This window comes from Lathamus discolor, chromosome 2 (genome assembly GCF_037157495.1).
Source record: "Lathamus discolor isolate bLatDis1 chromosome 2, bLatDis1.hap1, whole genome shotgun sequence".
Classification (NCBI taxonomy): domain Eukaryota; kingdom Metazoa; phylum Chordata; class Aves; order Psittaciformes; family Psittacidae; genus Lathamus; species Lathamus discolor.
In genome coordinates, this window is record NC_088885.1 from 58,951,521 (window position 1) to 58,968,937 (window position 17,417).

At 46.4% G+C, this 17,417-nt stretch overlaps 1 protein-coding gene across 1 annotated transcript in view; it reads left to right on the top strand.

Moving 5' to 3' along the window:
* Positions 1 to 17,417, top strand: part of PTH1R (parathyroid hormone 1 receptor) — a 114,713-nt gene that overhangs the window by 24,953 nt on the left and 72,343 nt on the right. The window lies entirely within an intron of this gene.

Genomic DNA, 17,417 nt, shown 5'->3' on the forward strand with positions numbered 1-17,417 from the left:
TCCCAGCAACTCTGCAGCCTTCAAAACCCTTGGGTTTTCTTACTTGTTCATGAAGCAATTATTGAGAAATGTAGAATTATGCAAAGTAGGTCTGCTGCAAGACATACTGCGTGCAGGTACACAGCATGCACCCCGAGAACCCATTATCAGTGTTCAGCTCACACAGCATACCAGGCATTCAGGAAGTATCAGGGAAATAAGTGTGCTCAGCAAACACCAGGTATTTTGGTCTCAAGTTCATGCAGAGCTTTGTCAGTCCCAGGACCCAAAATATCCCATGATAGGCTCAATAAGAAAAGCTTAGTTTGACAGGCTTCGTGCTCCGAGCTGTATCTTTTCCTCCTTATCGTAGAGCTTCCTTCAAAGACAAGGGCAGTGACACTCCTCTGTCATTGAGAAGGCTGGAGTAAAGGCTGAGAGGGGGCTCTTTTGCTTGCAGTTGTGAGCCAATGGAAAAAATACAGCTGCTCTTAGCGGGACATCAGATCTGTCCCCCAGTGTGCCATAGGTAGAAAAAGTGGTTAGTCAGTGGTGGTAGGATTCTGATTTGGGAGGCGCAGCTCAAGCAAGGTCCCTCCCTCTCACACATGAGAGGGCATGAATACAGCAAGGACAAGGACATGAGCAGAGCAAGGACAGGGTGTGTCTAGGACATGGATGTTGTGGGGAGGCTGAACCCTTGAACAGGATGCCCCAGGATGAACGCAATCCCCTCAGCCTGAAGCTGTGCCTCTGCCTGGTCCTTTCTCCATTTACACCCTCCACACTGGGGAGATCCAGGATCCCCCAGAGGCAGCAGCTGGAGAAAGGATGGAGCACTGCTCTTGAACTCAAGTGATGAGGAGTGGAGGACACACAGCATCAACTGGATGGACAGCCTCCCTAAACCCCTCCCCATAAGCTCTTCATGTTTTCCCCTATCAACAGAAAGGAGCTGGGCTAAATCTCCTAAGGAAGGTCCAAAGGACCACGTTGGAAGAGGATCCCCTGATGACGGAGACGCTGGGTCTTGCTCTCCTGGTGGCATAGCAGGGTTTTTATCTGGGTATCACTGCATCATTTTCTGATGGCAGGATTCTGATCTGTGCCAAGGAGTCTCTTTGGTGCATATTTAAGTAGCCAGTAAAATATTCATGAAGCAGGATTGATCTGCTCTGTGGGCCCTCAAGGGCAGGGAGGGCAGGGCAGAAGAAGGAAGCAGAGGAAGCACTATGGTTGCAGAGTCTGCCACAGTTTTCTGCTGAAATACACCCTCAAACACCCAAGGAAATGTTTTCTTTAAACACAAACGCTCCCACACAAGTGTGGGCAGCCCAGACACTAGAACAAAGTTAACGGTTCAAACCAAACCTGACTCACTGAACAGATTTGCTGTGCATCTGATACACGGTTAAGTGAGATGTGCACATGTCAGTAATCACCACAGGCAGTGGTGTGGGGACCTGCAACACCAGCCCACCAGAGCAGGTCCGGTCAGTAGCCATAGCAGGGAAGATGCAAGACCATGAGGACCACCCCAGACTTGTTTCTGGTAGGAGTCCCGTCTCATTTAATTGTAAAATTATTTGGTCCTTTTTCTGCACAAACACCCCCCACCCCTCCCTCTTTTGGCTGGGAGGGGCATGTGCATTGGTGTCTTTCCACCAGTCTGTGGTTCATCCCTAAGGGCTTTCCTCCAGAAGGGAGAGGAGGTGGAAAGGAAGAAAGGACTGTGCTATCTTCCAAGCTGAGGCACTTCTCCTTTCTCTGGATGTCAGAAAGATAAGCACCTCTCTCCGAGCTGGTCACTCCAGCCCACGCACCCACCGGCCATGAAGGGAATAGCCAGCTGTAAAAACCTTTCCTAAACTGAACTGTCTTCATCCAGCACTGATTTTTCTCAGCTGGCTGAAAGCACCCTGCAGAGACTAGCTCAGATGAAACATCTTTCAGATACTTTCAGATAATTTTCAGGTATTTCCAGTATCTGAAGTAGGAAGGAGGGAACCCTATTCTTGTCCTCACTGTGTTCACACTGCATCCAGCACACCACCACCCAATCCCCCCGGGGGGGCTCCCAAAACACACAAAAACACAGTAATTGCCTGTCCTGCTGTACTGGTGTAGTACTCCAGGTATGTTTGCTCCCCATCTCTGAAGAGGGAAGACTCATACGCGAGAGAGCAGCAGGAAGAAAGACTGATCTGCACAGCTTTCTTATGAAGAGCAGCTCTGCAACTCAGCAAACGTTCCTGACTCCCCTCTCTGTAGGCGGCCAAGAGCAGATGGCTTTGGAAACATACAACAGGTCAAACGTAATGCAATGCTTCCTTTCAATACCCAAACCATACAAAGTTCAGGGACTTCCTAAGCAAGACATTTTTCCCATGGACATACCAGACCTGAGTGGCTTTTTTGTTTATTTGTTTTTTAAATCTCTCCAGCCTTTCCTTTTAGCATCCACAGTGTTTCGCATCAAGCTTTCCAACTTTATCAGAACTCATGCAGAGCTTTGCTGATCATCAAATCAGGCTGGTGGTATAAGATGGACGCAGCTGATTTCTATAGTTGGCTTTACCACAGATTTACTGGGGGCTCTTGGGCGCATGCTTCTTTTCCCCAGGCAGCCAGGGTACTTCTGTGTGTAGGCTCTGGAAACATCCTGGCTGCTAACAGTCTAGATAGTCCTTCACAGCTGTGCCCTTTCTCACCACATTCCCTGCTGTGCCTAGATCTGTCAGCTCTATTTGATTTTCTGAACTAAACAGCCCAAATTCATTTCACCTGGAATAAATAGTGTGACTGAGCTGAGTTAGCAATCCAGGTACATCTGGATGCTTCAGAAGGCAGAGTAGAAAGACAGCATCAACAAATACTTTTGATTCCTCTAAGGTCTGAGGAATGGGTAACTATTACTATCCTGCCCCACAGTGATGGTTTGAAGCTGGGCATGCAAAAGTTCATACAGCAGATAACGATGTGTGGGACTTGTTGCCACAGCATGCTCTGAAGAGGACTTCATGGTCCTGTGGCGGAGCCCATCTTTCTCCACCAGCTATGTTCTTGACACAGACTTCCCCAAAGGATGGGCTGAACCGGTTTAGAAGGACATGGTGTGTCCTTGGTGCTGTGGAGGTAAACCTGCCACCCCATCCTGGTTTCAGCTTCTCTGTTTTTTGACATTAAACCGTATGGTGCCCACACTAGACACACTGGCTCTGAGAGACCCAGCCAGTCTATGGACCATGGATCTTATTTCTGTGCTTTGCTGCACAAGTCCCTCAGATGTCAGAGGGTCACAGGGCCATGGGACATGGGTTTGGGGAAGGGAAGGGAAGGGAAGGGAAAGAAGGAAACAGAGGAAGATGGTCTGGCCCAGGGGTCCTCTGCTATCGCCAAGCTGGCTGTCACAATAGCAGCACTGTTGCCTCGTAGGCCGGCTGAGTGATGGGATTTCGCAGGGCTGTAAATCACTTTCCTGGCAGCCCTGTTCTCCCGCCCTATTGAAAAGGCTTAGGTTTCCCTCCAGCAGGAGTGATGGCAAGCTCGGGGAAGGGGGCGGAGGCCAGGTGCTGGAAACATTCAGTGGGGGCATCCCCAATCACATACCTCTGAAATCTGACCCTGGCAGGGAAGTCGATGCGGTTCAACTGACTTCAGGACCTTGCTTCGCTGTGCTGGTGCCAGAACAAACAGCTGCATTGAGGATTCCTGAGCCATTAACAGTGGCCATCCACACTGGGAATGCTTTCTCCTGCCTCTCCAGGAAGGAGGGAGGGAGGCACTACATGCTGGCTTGTGCAGCTCCCAGATGCTCGCAGGCAGCCCCTTGCACACTCGGCATGTGCGTGCACAGTGACATTTGCACCAGGAACTTGTTTTGGGCATGGGGGGAATGCACACATCCCGAGTGATGTGTGGATGCAGGCAGGCTAACAAATGTCCAGACACAAATGTCCAGGCACTGAGGCTCAACAGGACATTGAAACTCTCAGACGAGCACCCGCACCTAGTGGTCTGGGCACACAGCTCTACAGAGTCCCCAGTGTGTGAAAAGCAGGTATGTGGTGGAGAAGGCTTTCCACCTGCTAGGAAGAGCTGTGCACTATGGCTGAAATGGGAGTAGGGGTGTCTTCTGGAGGGACCTCCTGCCATGCCTGTGTCCCTGTATCCATGAGTTGAATGCAGTCTGTCCCAGGGATCCTCTGACTTAGCTGCACTAAGTACTTGGGAACAGGATACAATACTGAGAGGTGACAGCTCTGAGAGAGAGGAGGTGCAAGCAGCCCTGAAGAGCATAAATGTCTTCCTGTTAAGTTAAGGCTGTATTATCAGCTTTATCTGATGACCCCTGGACAAGAAGGAAGGAAAAAGGATGGAGGACAAGAGCATAAAGCATCCAGTGCTTCAGGTTTCTTCCTTGCAATAAATGGGAGAGAGCATTCACACTTCGAGCACAGTCCAGCCCAAGTAGAAGGTGGGGATGGGTGGCATGTCCTCTGCAAAGGAGAGGTGGGTAGTGGTGGCCTGGAGAGGCAGAGAGCAGGCAGAAATCTGAATGGGGATGAAATGACTCACTGAAAGAGGAAGACAAATTTGACGTATTAAGTGATGGTGATACTTGTGCGGTGTTAAGAAAGGTGCTGTAATCTATCAGTTGACTTTCTGTTTTCTACGGGGTACTTCGATGCAACTCACAGCTGTGTTTTTTGTTGGAGGGGTGTACTTAAGGAAAAGACCATATCCTTGGAAAGTCAGAGGCACAGCATGGGCTGTAGATCTGCGTCTCTGGTCACCCATCACTCCATTGCCTCCCTACTAACCTCATGTGCACTGAACCCACATGCACACAAGTGATAGTATCGAGAGAGGAAGCTAGAAAACCCGTGGTGATTCCGGTTGTACTGCAGGCAAAGTGCATTTGCTGGTAGAGAGCTCATGTTCTCGAACACACTGTTTACACCTGCATGCATGCACACAGGCACATAATCTATGCACAGTGCTCACTCCGCATAAAGAGATGTGTAAAGTATATCAAAGAAATCCTGTCCTAAAAAAATCTGTTTTCCCCTAAATGTTTTCCTCCGGTTAGTCGGGTGAAGATCCCACCCAGTAAGTGTCTCTCTTGTGCTGATGCCATGTGTCATCTTTGGGGTTCCCCTACACCAGCGCAAAGAGGAAGGGCTCCCTGCATGGTGTGTACTCATCAAAATGAACTTTGCATCAGCCATGTGTTGCAACACAGACTTTGTTCCTCTCTGGGTTTTGCACTAGCAGGGTGAATTAATAGTTCCACACTTTTTGCAGTGGTGAAAGGACATGGTGTCACACTGTCTCAACCACCAGCGGTGATCCCCTGTAGGCTCACTCTTTGTCCCTGGAGCAGAGGAGGTAAGAAATGCACATGAGAACTGACAGTTTTTCTATCCCCTGTACTGGGAAACAGACTACACAAAGGCCTTCCGAGCAGTTTAGGATGTGGATGGCGGGCTGCAACACAACAGAGCCCCTGCTTCATCTTGCACGCAGAAAGGGGGTTCCATGGTCACCGGGGCAGTGGTAAGGCTCTTACTTTGCTTTATTGCTTTATTGCTTTATCATAAGCTGCCTGTGGGATCTTGGGCAGATGCACAGCACTATCAGCAGACATCAAACCTTCAGCAAGCTTCATCTGGCATGCAGGGCTGTGGCGAGGAGGAGGTGCTTCAGCTCTGAGCTTTGATTTGAGGTATATAGCCTAATGTTCAGAGGGGCTTTGCTAGGAGATCCAGATTGTCAGTGTTCCCAGAGTACATCCCCAGTGCCTGGTGGTGTCCACCATGCTGTCAGAGAAAACCATCAAGGTTCTACTTTTTGTCCCACTTTTTGTTGTGCATGCCAAAGGGAGAAAGCAAAACTCGCTAAATGGCTGCTGCAAAGGTGCAAGCTGTTCTGAACAACCAGAGACCTCCCAGTTATCCCAGGATCACTAAAAGTGTGTCTGTGACCTGTGACAGCCCCAAAAAGCCAAGGCAGATCAAGCACCTGTATTTCTGAAGCTATAACCAGAACATAGGAAATAGGGCTATGCTACAGCAGCTACTGCAGCTGATCTGGTAGAAAACCAGAGTGGGTGTAGAGATGATATATGATCTGGTGCCAAGCCTGCCAAGACAAAATCACCACCTTCAAACCTTTCTTGTACATTTGAAATAGTTCTCTGAGGTTTGTGAGATGCTGATGCAATGGCAGTCCCAAAATCAGAGCTGGCTGCCCTCCAGGCATCTGCTCTGGAGGCGCCAGTGTATAAAAGGGAAAAGAGAGAGGAGCAACACCAAGATGAAGGGGCAGAAATGTTTTCCAAAGCCCTTCAAGTGTGTGTGTATGTGTCTATCTGTCTCCCTGTCTGTGTGCCACCTGCGGGGCAGCTGCGCAACATCATTCGCAGCCCCAGATTATCACAGATAATCCCTGTATTTCTTGTCTCTGCACTTAACAGTTATTATTGGTGGACTTAGAGTTAAATGTCTGGCACAGTCCTGCTCTCCTGTGGGTCCCAGGGCAGAAACTTTTCATGGCATAGCTATGCTGGGGCAGGATTACTATAGTCTCTTTCAGTCAGCACCACCCTGCCTCCCTGCACCCATCCCTGCGGCCAGCCCTGACCCCCATGGGAGAGAAGCGACCCTGTGGAGAGGCAGTCCATTCTGCAGACAGACCCCAGCTCTCTGCCTGCTTTTGCATTATTTATTATTGGCCATAGATGGCAGCAAATGTCTCAAAGCATCCCGCTGTGTCGGCTGGCTGCAGATGGGAGCTGCAGGAACAAAGGCACAAGCCAGGGAAATTTCTCCATCCCTTCGCTGTATGGGCATGGTCTCTTCTTCAAAAGGAGAGGGGGGCAGAGGTGCAGGTCACCAGCTGTTTCACACCCTGGGATCTCCAGCCGAGCAGGTCTAGCTGTCACTAGCAAGCAATCCCTGAATCTCCTCCAGGAGATGCTGGGATGCTCCAGGGTGAACTGGGGGACTGTGAGTGAGCCAGGCCTGGTGAGACCCTCAGTACTGCTCACCAGGAATGGTCCTGAAGACGACCAAGAGACAAGATGGACAAGAGACAATGGTTTTATACTGAGAGAGGGTAGATTTATGTTGGATGTAAGGAGGAAATTTTTTATTATGAGGATGGTGAGACACTGAAACAGGTTCCAGAATCCAGAATCTGAATGGTTCCAGAATCCAGAGAAGCTGCAGATGCTCCATCATGAGGAGTGTTCAAAGTCAGGTTGGATGGAGCGGTGAATAACCTGATATAATGAAACATGTCCCTGCCTGTCGCAGGGGTGTGGACAATCATACACAGGCCCAGGATGGGGAATGTCCTGCAACAGGGCAGGAGTGACAGCAGCAGAGAAACAGTCCTGGTTTTGTTCCTTTTGCCAGTATAAATGCAGCCATTGAGTCTACGTATAGAAAAAGATGACAAAACTGAGGGCTTTCCATCTATAGGTCTTCATAGCCACTTCTATATCAAGGCACCATCTCCGTATCAAGACAACTTTGACTTTACCAACTCCCATTTTTCCAGCAAGATGATAATCATTCCTGCTCTGCAAGAACTTAGAAAAGCCAAACACAATCAGGCCAGAAGTCTACCCAGCTCCATGCCCTGTTTCCCATAGAGAATAGTCTCAGGTGCTTGGGGAAAGGAATAAAAGACAGCTCTTAGCAGTGTTCCTTCCCCTTCTCCTGCCCCAGCTGACATTTTAAGGCTGCGAGCTCTGGAGGTTGCTTGAAGTCTCATGGTGTTTCACAGCCGTTACTCCATTCAGTTATTATTTGCCTTAGCAGGAGTGCCATGTGTCCTGCTTTCAGAGTGAAATAATCCTTTTACATCAAGTCCCACACATCCCAGCCTGGTGAAGACACTTTTCTCCTCTGCATTGTCTAGGAGAGAACTAATAATGGTAGACCTGAAGTCTATCTGTCTGCATCCCGTGCAGGTGCTAGACTTGCTTGGGGAGGCAGGTTGGGTCCCCTGTCATAGCACTAACTTCACATTTGGATATAGGTTTAGGCTCCTGCTTTGGCCAGGCTTGCTGGATGGCCTTGATTGTGTCACTTAGCCTTCCTCTACATCGTGGTTTCTTCACTGTAAGAGACAAGGTCCTAATCAGGACCTTGTGCAGGGGTTGGATGTATCTGTGCATCTCACTGACCCTAGTATTTCAAACTATATTATCTAGGCAGTGAAGCAAACACCTTCCCAGTCACCTCACCACCAAGGAGAAAGTTTTGCACAAACTGCTGTTTTCTGGATTACTGGTTTCTCTCCCTCCAGCTCTTTGCTCTGCATTTCGTTATCCAGGCTCCAGACCCATGGCTGTTCTCCAGAGCCTGGAACACTGTTTCTCTGCCAGGTCCCATTCTCTTTGCAATCCTTCAATTATCATTTCAGGAGTATAATCACCCAGGCAAGAGGGAGAGCAGGAGGGAGAGACAGACTGAGCAGGAGCGTGAGTTCCCCCATATGTTTCCCTCTAGAAGCGCAGAAGAGGAATGCTGTAGCTTTGTAGGTTGGCTCCTGCAATTAGCACAGCCTGTGTAATTAGACCAAGATAGATGGTGCTGGCAAGGAAACACATCATCAGTCTAATTTCAAACTGTTATAAAACCAGTGGATGGAAAATGGAGAGCGTTCATTTGTTTTCAATTGAGAAAAGTGCAGGGTGAAGGTTGGTCCACAGCTCCACCTCTTGCACACACACGCACGCTCACACGTGGCTAAGGGGAACCAGAAGGGAGCAGCGAATATACAGCTGTGACAAATCCTTTGCCTCCTCGGGACACAGAGATACTGAGGATTCAAGGCATAGTGTCAAAACCCAAATCAAAACTTTCTTTGCTGCACCCTTTGTTTATTTGTCTGCACTCTCTGTTTATTTACTCGTTTTTCTGCTCCACATCTTCTGGTTAGCATTTCCAAAGAAGGTTGAGCTCTCCTATGCTGGCCAATTTTGCATACTCTTTTTAATCCAGAATTTTACATTCTGAACAGTGAAGAAAGGTGCTCATTGGCATGGTCTGTGTCACAGGAGAGATTTCAGTTCCTAGCTGTTCTCTTGAGCTGCATGTCTACACAGTATTCGCCTTCCCTTGATCCACTGATCTATCTTCTTTTAATTCATCTCTTTACCAGCTTTATAGCCTTTTTCCCTTCTCACAGTGCTCCTCGTCATCACTCTCCTTCATCTCTCCTCTCCCACCAAGCTCATCAAGCTCTTCCATTACACCCTTTTCTGTCCCCAGCTGCATCAGGAGCTGGACAGTCTTACAGTGCCGGGGGGTGCTGCTGCGTTCGTGCCCTGTGATGGGATAAGTCTGGCTGTCTCTGCCATTAGTGCATAGCCCAAGAGGAGGGAGGGGACAAATTTGTGGTCCAAAAATTAGAATCCCCCTCTTTACCTAGAAAACAGTGCTGTGATTGTCTCAACCTAGATTTTTGCTTCTGGTTAGACATCAGACCCCTGTGCTGACTACGACTTATGCATGTCAGGGCCAAAGGCAAGACTCTGAGATTGTGTACTTCAAGTAGGATGTTGCCCTTTAAAGCACAGGAATCAGCTTTGCGCTGAAATGCATCCAGCTCAGCAGGACATCTTCCCAGAATCAGGCGAGACACTCGGTGTCCTGTCCTGGCGCTGGGGAACCGTACGCAGCCTCTTGGAACACAATCCCACTTGGGCAGCCCGCTTGTCTCTAAGTTTTGTTGCAGACTCCAAACTCCTGCCAGGCCCAAGTTCACACGTGCCAAGTTCACTTAACCTTTTGTGCTCACCAGGAGACAACATGTGGGATGATAGGGAATGGGTAGCATCTTTTTTAATAGCTCATAGTTACTTGCCATCCTCTCTTTTAGAAGCCTCTGGATGTTGGTGTGGAAAAGCAGTGTGCATGTCTGGGCCTGGCAGGTTGGTGCAAAGAGAGCAGGCAAGTCTATTTGGGACCCAGATGAGTCTGTGCAGTTGCTTAGTGTTATTTCTGTCATGGTAAAAGCAAAAAATCAAAATGGGTGGATGCCATTCAGTATCTCCTTGAAGATTCCTCCCTAATCCAGGCAAGACATGAGCTCACGATCTCCAGGCTGGTTCCCCTCACTCCACTAGTGACAGACTGAGTTGCATGCCCAGAAGATCTGGATGTGGATGCTTTTGTCTGTATTTTCCTAGAAGCTGTTGACTATAAACCCAAATACCAGCAGAAAGCCCAAAGATGAAAGTTCATACCTGCCTTTGGGGAGAAATCCATCTGGATTCAAGTAGTACTATCTCAGTTGCCCCATTGCTGGGAATAGTTGGGATCAACTTGCCACAGCACTAGTCAGGAACACATTAATCATGATCTGTAGATAACCACTGTCTGTTTTGGAGGCAGAAAGGAGGGTAAGGGATCGTTGGTTTATTTTCAGCAGAGTATTTCTGGAATGAAAATTGCATGGGTTCTGGCTTTTGCTAGCGTATATTATTGCATACATATAAACACACACTCAGGCATTGCAGCCCTTAGAGCACTTTCTTCACTGCAAAAAGGCTGAGCAAGTTGTTGGTTAGCAAGGACACCCATTAGTGTGAGACATGGTCAAGAATATGTTTTCCTGAGGGCAGTTTAAGACCACATGTCACTCTTGGCCATCAAATTGCTGTCTTTCTTGACAAAGGACTGCATCATTTTGCATCCAGCTGGCCAGTCTTCTAAAATGGGAGACATTGGGATACACCAAATAATGCCAGTGGTGTTTTATTAAGGAAGGATTTTCCATCTAAGCCAACAGCTTGAAGGCTATTTGTAGATATGAAGACATTCTCTCCCACAATGTGGAGAGGTACCAAGAATTAAGATCTAATCTGCTAAGCTTTTCCCAGTAGTCAATGAAAGCTCCTCCAGTGTAAGCAATGATTTAGGCTGGACTGAATCATCCTCCAGAGCCCAACCTTTGTGTTTTGCGGTGCACGGGAGCTGTCACAAAACTCTACTCCTAATTTAGGTGCGGTGGTACTTAAAGTTAGATGAGAGGTGTCTACATTGTGGGAATTGTGTTTTTAAAAGGAAACATTAAAGTTACATGTAAACCAGAAGACCAAATTTACACAGGAGAATTATGTTCCTACCAGTAAATCCTTCCTGGTTGCTCAAGGTATTGGATCACTCTTTCTCAGCTCCTGAGCTATGTGCTACACAGCATGGTCCCATATTTCCCCCACACATCCCCAGCATTCGCATGACATCATTCTTCTGCCATTTCAAATTGTTTGGAAAGTCTTACAAAGTGCCTCAGTTGAAAGTATTTCTCACAGTATGTGGACCTGTGGGACCAATAGGGATCATTAGCATGGTTCATGTCAACTAGGAGGACTAATGACACCAAGAACAACAATCTCCTTGCCATGATCCTCTTCTGAGGCTTCAAGAGAAGACCAAATCTTTCAGAGTGGATTGAATCACCATCACATTTGGTGTGGGGAAGCAATGGCTAAATGCCATTGTGAATAGTGTTGCTATCAGTTTTCCCTCTCAGTTCCCACTGAAAAGGATAAGCTAGTGCCAGAGGGTTGATGAAAGGAAGGGGGAGATAGTGGAGCAGGAAACATGTCCATCCTCTGCTCAGGTACTGTAAAAACCTAATGAGATCCTGAGCACCTCATGTGTCTCTGGAAGCCTGAGGTGTATCCTCTCCTGCATGAGGAGTGAAAACTGTTCCATTTTGTTTTCATCCCTCTTCCATCTGCTTTACTAAGTTTGGCCCTGCTTATAACTAAAGACATTTGGCTTCTGTCTCAGGCTGTCGACCGTGTTGATAGAAGTGGTTTCCTGTTGCAGGTCTTTGTTTTGAGTGACCAGCTTCCCAGATGGCAGAGGCCACATTTCCCCTTCTCTCTTTCTGAGGCCTGTTTCCCTTCTCATTACCTGCCAATTAGGACTCATTACCCACTGGGGACAGCTGCTTTGGGAGTTAGAAGACCGTGACTGCAGGGCTGAGTGTCTTGTGGCAGTAACTCTAGGACGTCATTGTTCTTGCTGTACTGTTCTCACAAGGAGAACAGAGGGCTTGCTCAGCTGAACCCAGCTGGGGTCTTTTTACCCCAGTTCCTGTCTCCAAAGAGGCCAAAACCCAGACTTTTCAGAAGACATGGAAGAAACATTGTTGTGAATAGATATGGTACAATAACCCTCCCTGTCCTTCATCTGCATTTATTTTCTAATCTCTGACTCCTGAATAAAAGCCTGAATCATCAAGGATGTCTAAGCTGTCCAAAAGAGTGGGGTTCTTTTTTAAATTTGGTCCTCTAAGTAAATAAGGTTTATTTGGTTTTGTGTCTACATGTATATGCACACACATGCATTTTCCTTTACAACTGTAATTTTCAAGCAGTTTGGAATCTTCTGGAAAACTTTAAGCAAATCTGACTTCTAGTTGAGGTTTAAAGCCAGCCATTGCCTGCAAGCTCTGTAAAAATCAGCCATCAGTTAGAGGAAAGGGATTGAACCAGTTGGTGATCTTGCAGACTTGAAGCTGAACCTTGCATTCAGCTTTATTAACCAACAAAACATCCAGAGTCCCTGAAATGTCAGGTTGAAGAAAACTAACATATACTACATCCATGACTGATGCAATGATCTGTTAGCATAATGTATTCCTAGCTACCAAAGCCAAAAGGCTTTTCTGGATATCTCCAGGCAGAATTTCTCTCCATTATTCCAGCAGAAAAGCCCCTTTCTCACAGTTAAGATGGGGCATCTCCTTTTCAGGAGACATCCACTCTGCTTTTCCAGATGGAGAATAGTCTGTGCCCTGTGCTAAAATTAAGGCCCAGACACATGTATATACATCAACAAAGAGTCACAGGACTGGGTGTGCACCAAAATGTGCAGTGCTCCACTGAGTATTTCTATCTGGGGAAACAGTAATTTGATATTTGCACGTGCTGATATCCATATCTGTCTAGATATTAGTGGACACAAATCATGTATTGTGATTGTGAGAACACTGGTATTCTGAACCAGTCTCTCAGTAAGAGATCCTACCCCAGCACAGTCCAGTTGACGTCAATGGGGTGGCTTGATTTACATTGCCTGAAATTTTGGGCCCATTTGCTGTGTCTCTAGCTGGTTCACTGGGGCTCCCAATGATGGGAGAATTTGTGTCATTCAGCTGTGGTAGGCATTGAAAAATAGCATGAAGGACTTGAAAGAAATACAGCACTGGTTTTCTCAGCTTCAGGATGAGACGCAGCAAAGAGAAGATGTAAATGGATGATGTTGTGTTTCTACATGTGTACTAGATTTGCTTGGGTTTGGGTAGCTCTAGACCAGCCCTTGAAATATGGTGCACAGATATCCCTTTTTTTCCCTGACATATGAGACAAGAGTTCAACTTTAGGTTTGCCTGAGATGACTATATCAGGGGCCAGCTTGCTCTGTGTGTGATCAACGCATTGAAGGGCACCTTGAGATCTTGAGGGGAGTGGTAGCTGGCTGGAAGGACTCTCCCCACAGTGATGGAATCAGCCTGGGGCAACAAGCTGATTGTCCTGCTGTCTCTTACATGCCTGGAGATAGGGGCAACGAACCCAAGCTGAGGAACAACCATGAAAGGTCAGCAGAAGCAGGGGGCTACAGCTTTGGTGTCAGTGCTGACACACTCTGGCCTAAAGTGCCAAACAACATGGACAGAACCTGAAGGTTAGGGTCAGAGATGATTGCATATGACCACTGCAGAGTAGGGTTCCAAGCAAACAGGATCACCCCAAACACTGATTGAGTGGGTCACCTGCTGATTGCTGGGAAAGCAGTCGAGTGCAGAGCACTCTGTCAGTAAAGCAGAAAATGAAGAGAATAAGGTTTTAGGCTAGTGATGACAAGTTGCACGCATCCTGGTTCCAAAAAAGGAGCAGCGGCCTTTGTCAGGGCAATACTGAACCCAGAGCTCCTGGCAGCATCTTTAAAGAAATGTCTACAAGTCACAATCAAGAATATTCCCTGATGGCAGAGCTGGAGGATTTCCAGAGCCAAAGAACTTACTCCTTTTGCCTCTGATAGCTAAGTTTCCCTTTCTTCATCTTCCCACCAATAATAGCAGTTCACCTGGTTGGTGAAAGGTTGGACCAGATGATCCTTGAGGTTCCTTCCACTCTAGCATTCTATGATTCTATGACTGTAGAGTACAAATGTAGGCCTAGCCTGCCTAACTTCAGGTTTCCTTTCACTGTTTTATTTCCCATTTGCATATAATCATGACCCCAGAGTCCTGTTTCAGTCTCATCTTCTTGCTCCATCTCATAACTTCCCAGTATCCTCCTGATTCCGATAAAATTCTTTCCCCTCTGCTTCTTGTTGACACAGTTTTAGCCTCCAAATCAGGATGTGAGCAGGCACTGTTTGTCGTAATCTCCCAACCAACCTCACCCCACCAAGAATCTGTTTTCAAACAGACCAAAACTCATTAGATCTTTTATAGCATTGTTGATGCACGCTGATGGCTGAGTTGTTTCTGAATCTGAAGCTAGTTTCTGGAAGAGCTTTCAACAGTAGAAAATTGAGGTGCTGGGGAGGTTAAACACAGTGAGATATTTTTAGGTTGTTTTTTTTTTTTTTTTTGTCTTCTCATAAATAATGATAATCTGCTTTTGTACATGCTGAAACAATGAAGTGTAGCAGGGAGGCTTGGCTGCGATGGAGAGACAAGCAAGTCATTTGTCCTGAGGCAGGAGACAAGGTGTCGAGTTCAAGCATCACCACCATTTGCAGGAGAGCCTGGTGATTAGCAAAGCGGACTTTGCACAGGGCAAACAGCAGCAGAAAAAAAACTAAATCTGAGATCCAGCCAGGTGATCTGCTATTCCCCACCACAGAGCTCTGTCTCTGACAGGCAGAGTACTGGAAGGAAAACTTTGTTGAAACACTTGTTAAGGAAGCTATCTGGAGCATCTCTCCCTGCATAAGCCATGACTGGTGTCTTTATAAACTCTGAGAATGGTGGTTATAAAAAAAAAAAAACAAACAAAAAAAAAAAAACCAAAAAACAAAACAAAATATAAGAAAGGGAATGGCATTTTAAACAGCTATTCTGAGACTTACAGATGGTGAGGATGCAAAGATGCAGGAGGAAGGAGAGCAATTCACCCACCTCACTTTCAGTGGCAAGGGTGGGAACCACTCCCTCTGAGCTCATATCCCAGGCTCCCTTTATAGCCAGTGAGGAAAAACAGGCACTTTTAAGGCATGATTCATGTGCCCTGTTTACGTGTCTACTTTAAGAGGAGATAAATCATGCCTGGTACTCCTGTCAACAAAACGACGTCTCTAGTAAACTAAACACTGCCAGTGCCCGGACACCAGTTGGGACTTTTCCTTAGTATTAAATTCCTCTCACCTTCAGCATAGGGTGGCTCCATCCCAGTAGCATATCAGGGATGGTACTTATCATGCTGCTGACCCATGACCAGGAATACTCTGAGAAAGCCTAAGCTGAAGGTGTGCCAGGGACCAAGCAGACCATTGCCCTGATGCCTGCCTCAGAGCCGGAGGGGTTCCCCAGCAATAACTCCTTCACTAATGAACACAAATACTGTCTATTTTAAGCAGATCTCCGCTGACGCTGAAGAGAGCCCAAGGTGACTAGTTCCAGTGGAGACATCTGCATTTAGTCAGCTAAATCCTTTCTAAATGTTATTTTAAAAGACTGTTGGCAATTTATACTTGTCTGATACATTTTTTTTTTCCCAAAGCACAGTAACAACTGGGAAGACAAGTGTGAAAGCAAATAGAGGAAAATAATGCATGAACAAACACTCACAGATATATCCATTTCACTGTGATCCTTGTGCTTTGCACTCCTAAAGGCACTTTTAGATAGATTACTTTTAAAAGCATCAAGCCAGGTTATCTAGAGAAAGGTATTCTGATTTTTCAAGGGACCTTTAGGACCCAGCTGTCAGAAGGTGCTGTGATTCTCTACTGTATTTAAACAAGCACTTCTTGAAACTTCCAGTGTCCTGGGATATGTGATGTGGCCAGGCTAAGATGGGAAGTGGGCCTTTTAGCTGAAATTGTTCTCACTTAGAATCTCACCCAAACAGAATTATGTATTTCTTCTTGCTCTCATTTCTCTATTAACTTCAATTTTATCCTGTAATGTGGTTCAGCCTTTTTGCCCAGGTGTTGCTTCTCTTGGTAATAAATCATTTCGCCTTCTAAAGCATATATGCATTGGATCATACCAAACTCAGTTCAGCCACCTTTGTGTTCTGGGCTGTGAGATGCACCCAATGGGCCAACTGCCAGTCATAGTGGCCTTGATGCTTGGGAATGGACAAGTACAGCAACGAAGTTGCAGCAGAGGTGGTCCTTCTCCATGACAACATTGTGTCATGGAAGCACCACTCTGCCTCAATTTGGAAGCTCTGCCAGGTTGAAGAGGAGGGTGGAAAGCAATCTCCTGCTTCACTAATTAGTTTCTTCTTTACACTCAGTACTGCCGTGCTGTTGATCAAAAGACCATCTTTTATCACCATAATTAAAAGGGGTTGCAGATCTCAAGAGACTGCTGGACCCCAGAGAGAAATGGAAGCAACACGTTTCTAAGATCTAAGATCTGAGATCCAACAGGTGGTTGGAATAATAATTTACTAGTACTTAAAATCAGAGAATAGCGCAGCACATTACTGTACTAACTGCTAATTAAAATTGCAAGCACCCCGCTGAAGTGGCAAGATGCACTGTAGCAGCTGGTCAGAAGATTTCCCTCAGCATATTTTTTTCCCAATGGAAAATGGTTTCTTGATGAAATGGGAATGTTCATTGAAAAGCTTTTTTCACACGGAAAAAAAAACTTTTTTTTTTTTCCTGTAAAAAAACATAAAATCTGTCTTCTCAATTCACGACAGGAAAATATTTAAGCCTAGGAAAAAATCAGCTACTGAAAACAGACTTATTTGGCTGATATTTGTGTGTGTGTATTTGTTTTCTATAATGAAAACTCACACAAGTACAAAGAAACAGCAACATTCTTACTGGTGCCAGTTTCTTTTCTTGCAAAACTAATTGTTCTTCAACTTGCTCTGTGCTTTTTTCCTTATGGGCAAAATCCACAGTCCCACCAGCAAAGGAAAACAAAGGAAGACCCCAGAGTCCTGGCAACGAGTCCTGGCAACAAGTCTTGTGTGTGTTAGAGCATTTTACCTAGATGCAAACCAGTGATCCCTTATGAACTGGCTTTCCAGCTCCTAGGAATGATAGAATACTTTGGCATCCTTTTGATAGGGTTTTCTCTTGGGAATCTTTTCTAAAGTTGCCACCATGTAGTGCTTAGAATTGCTGCTGAAGGTGAAAGAACATGCCAGTGTTAATACTGTTATTGACGTCTTTGTGTTGGAAAGAGTCTGAGGATGCAAAGAATATGAG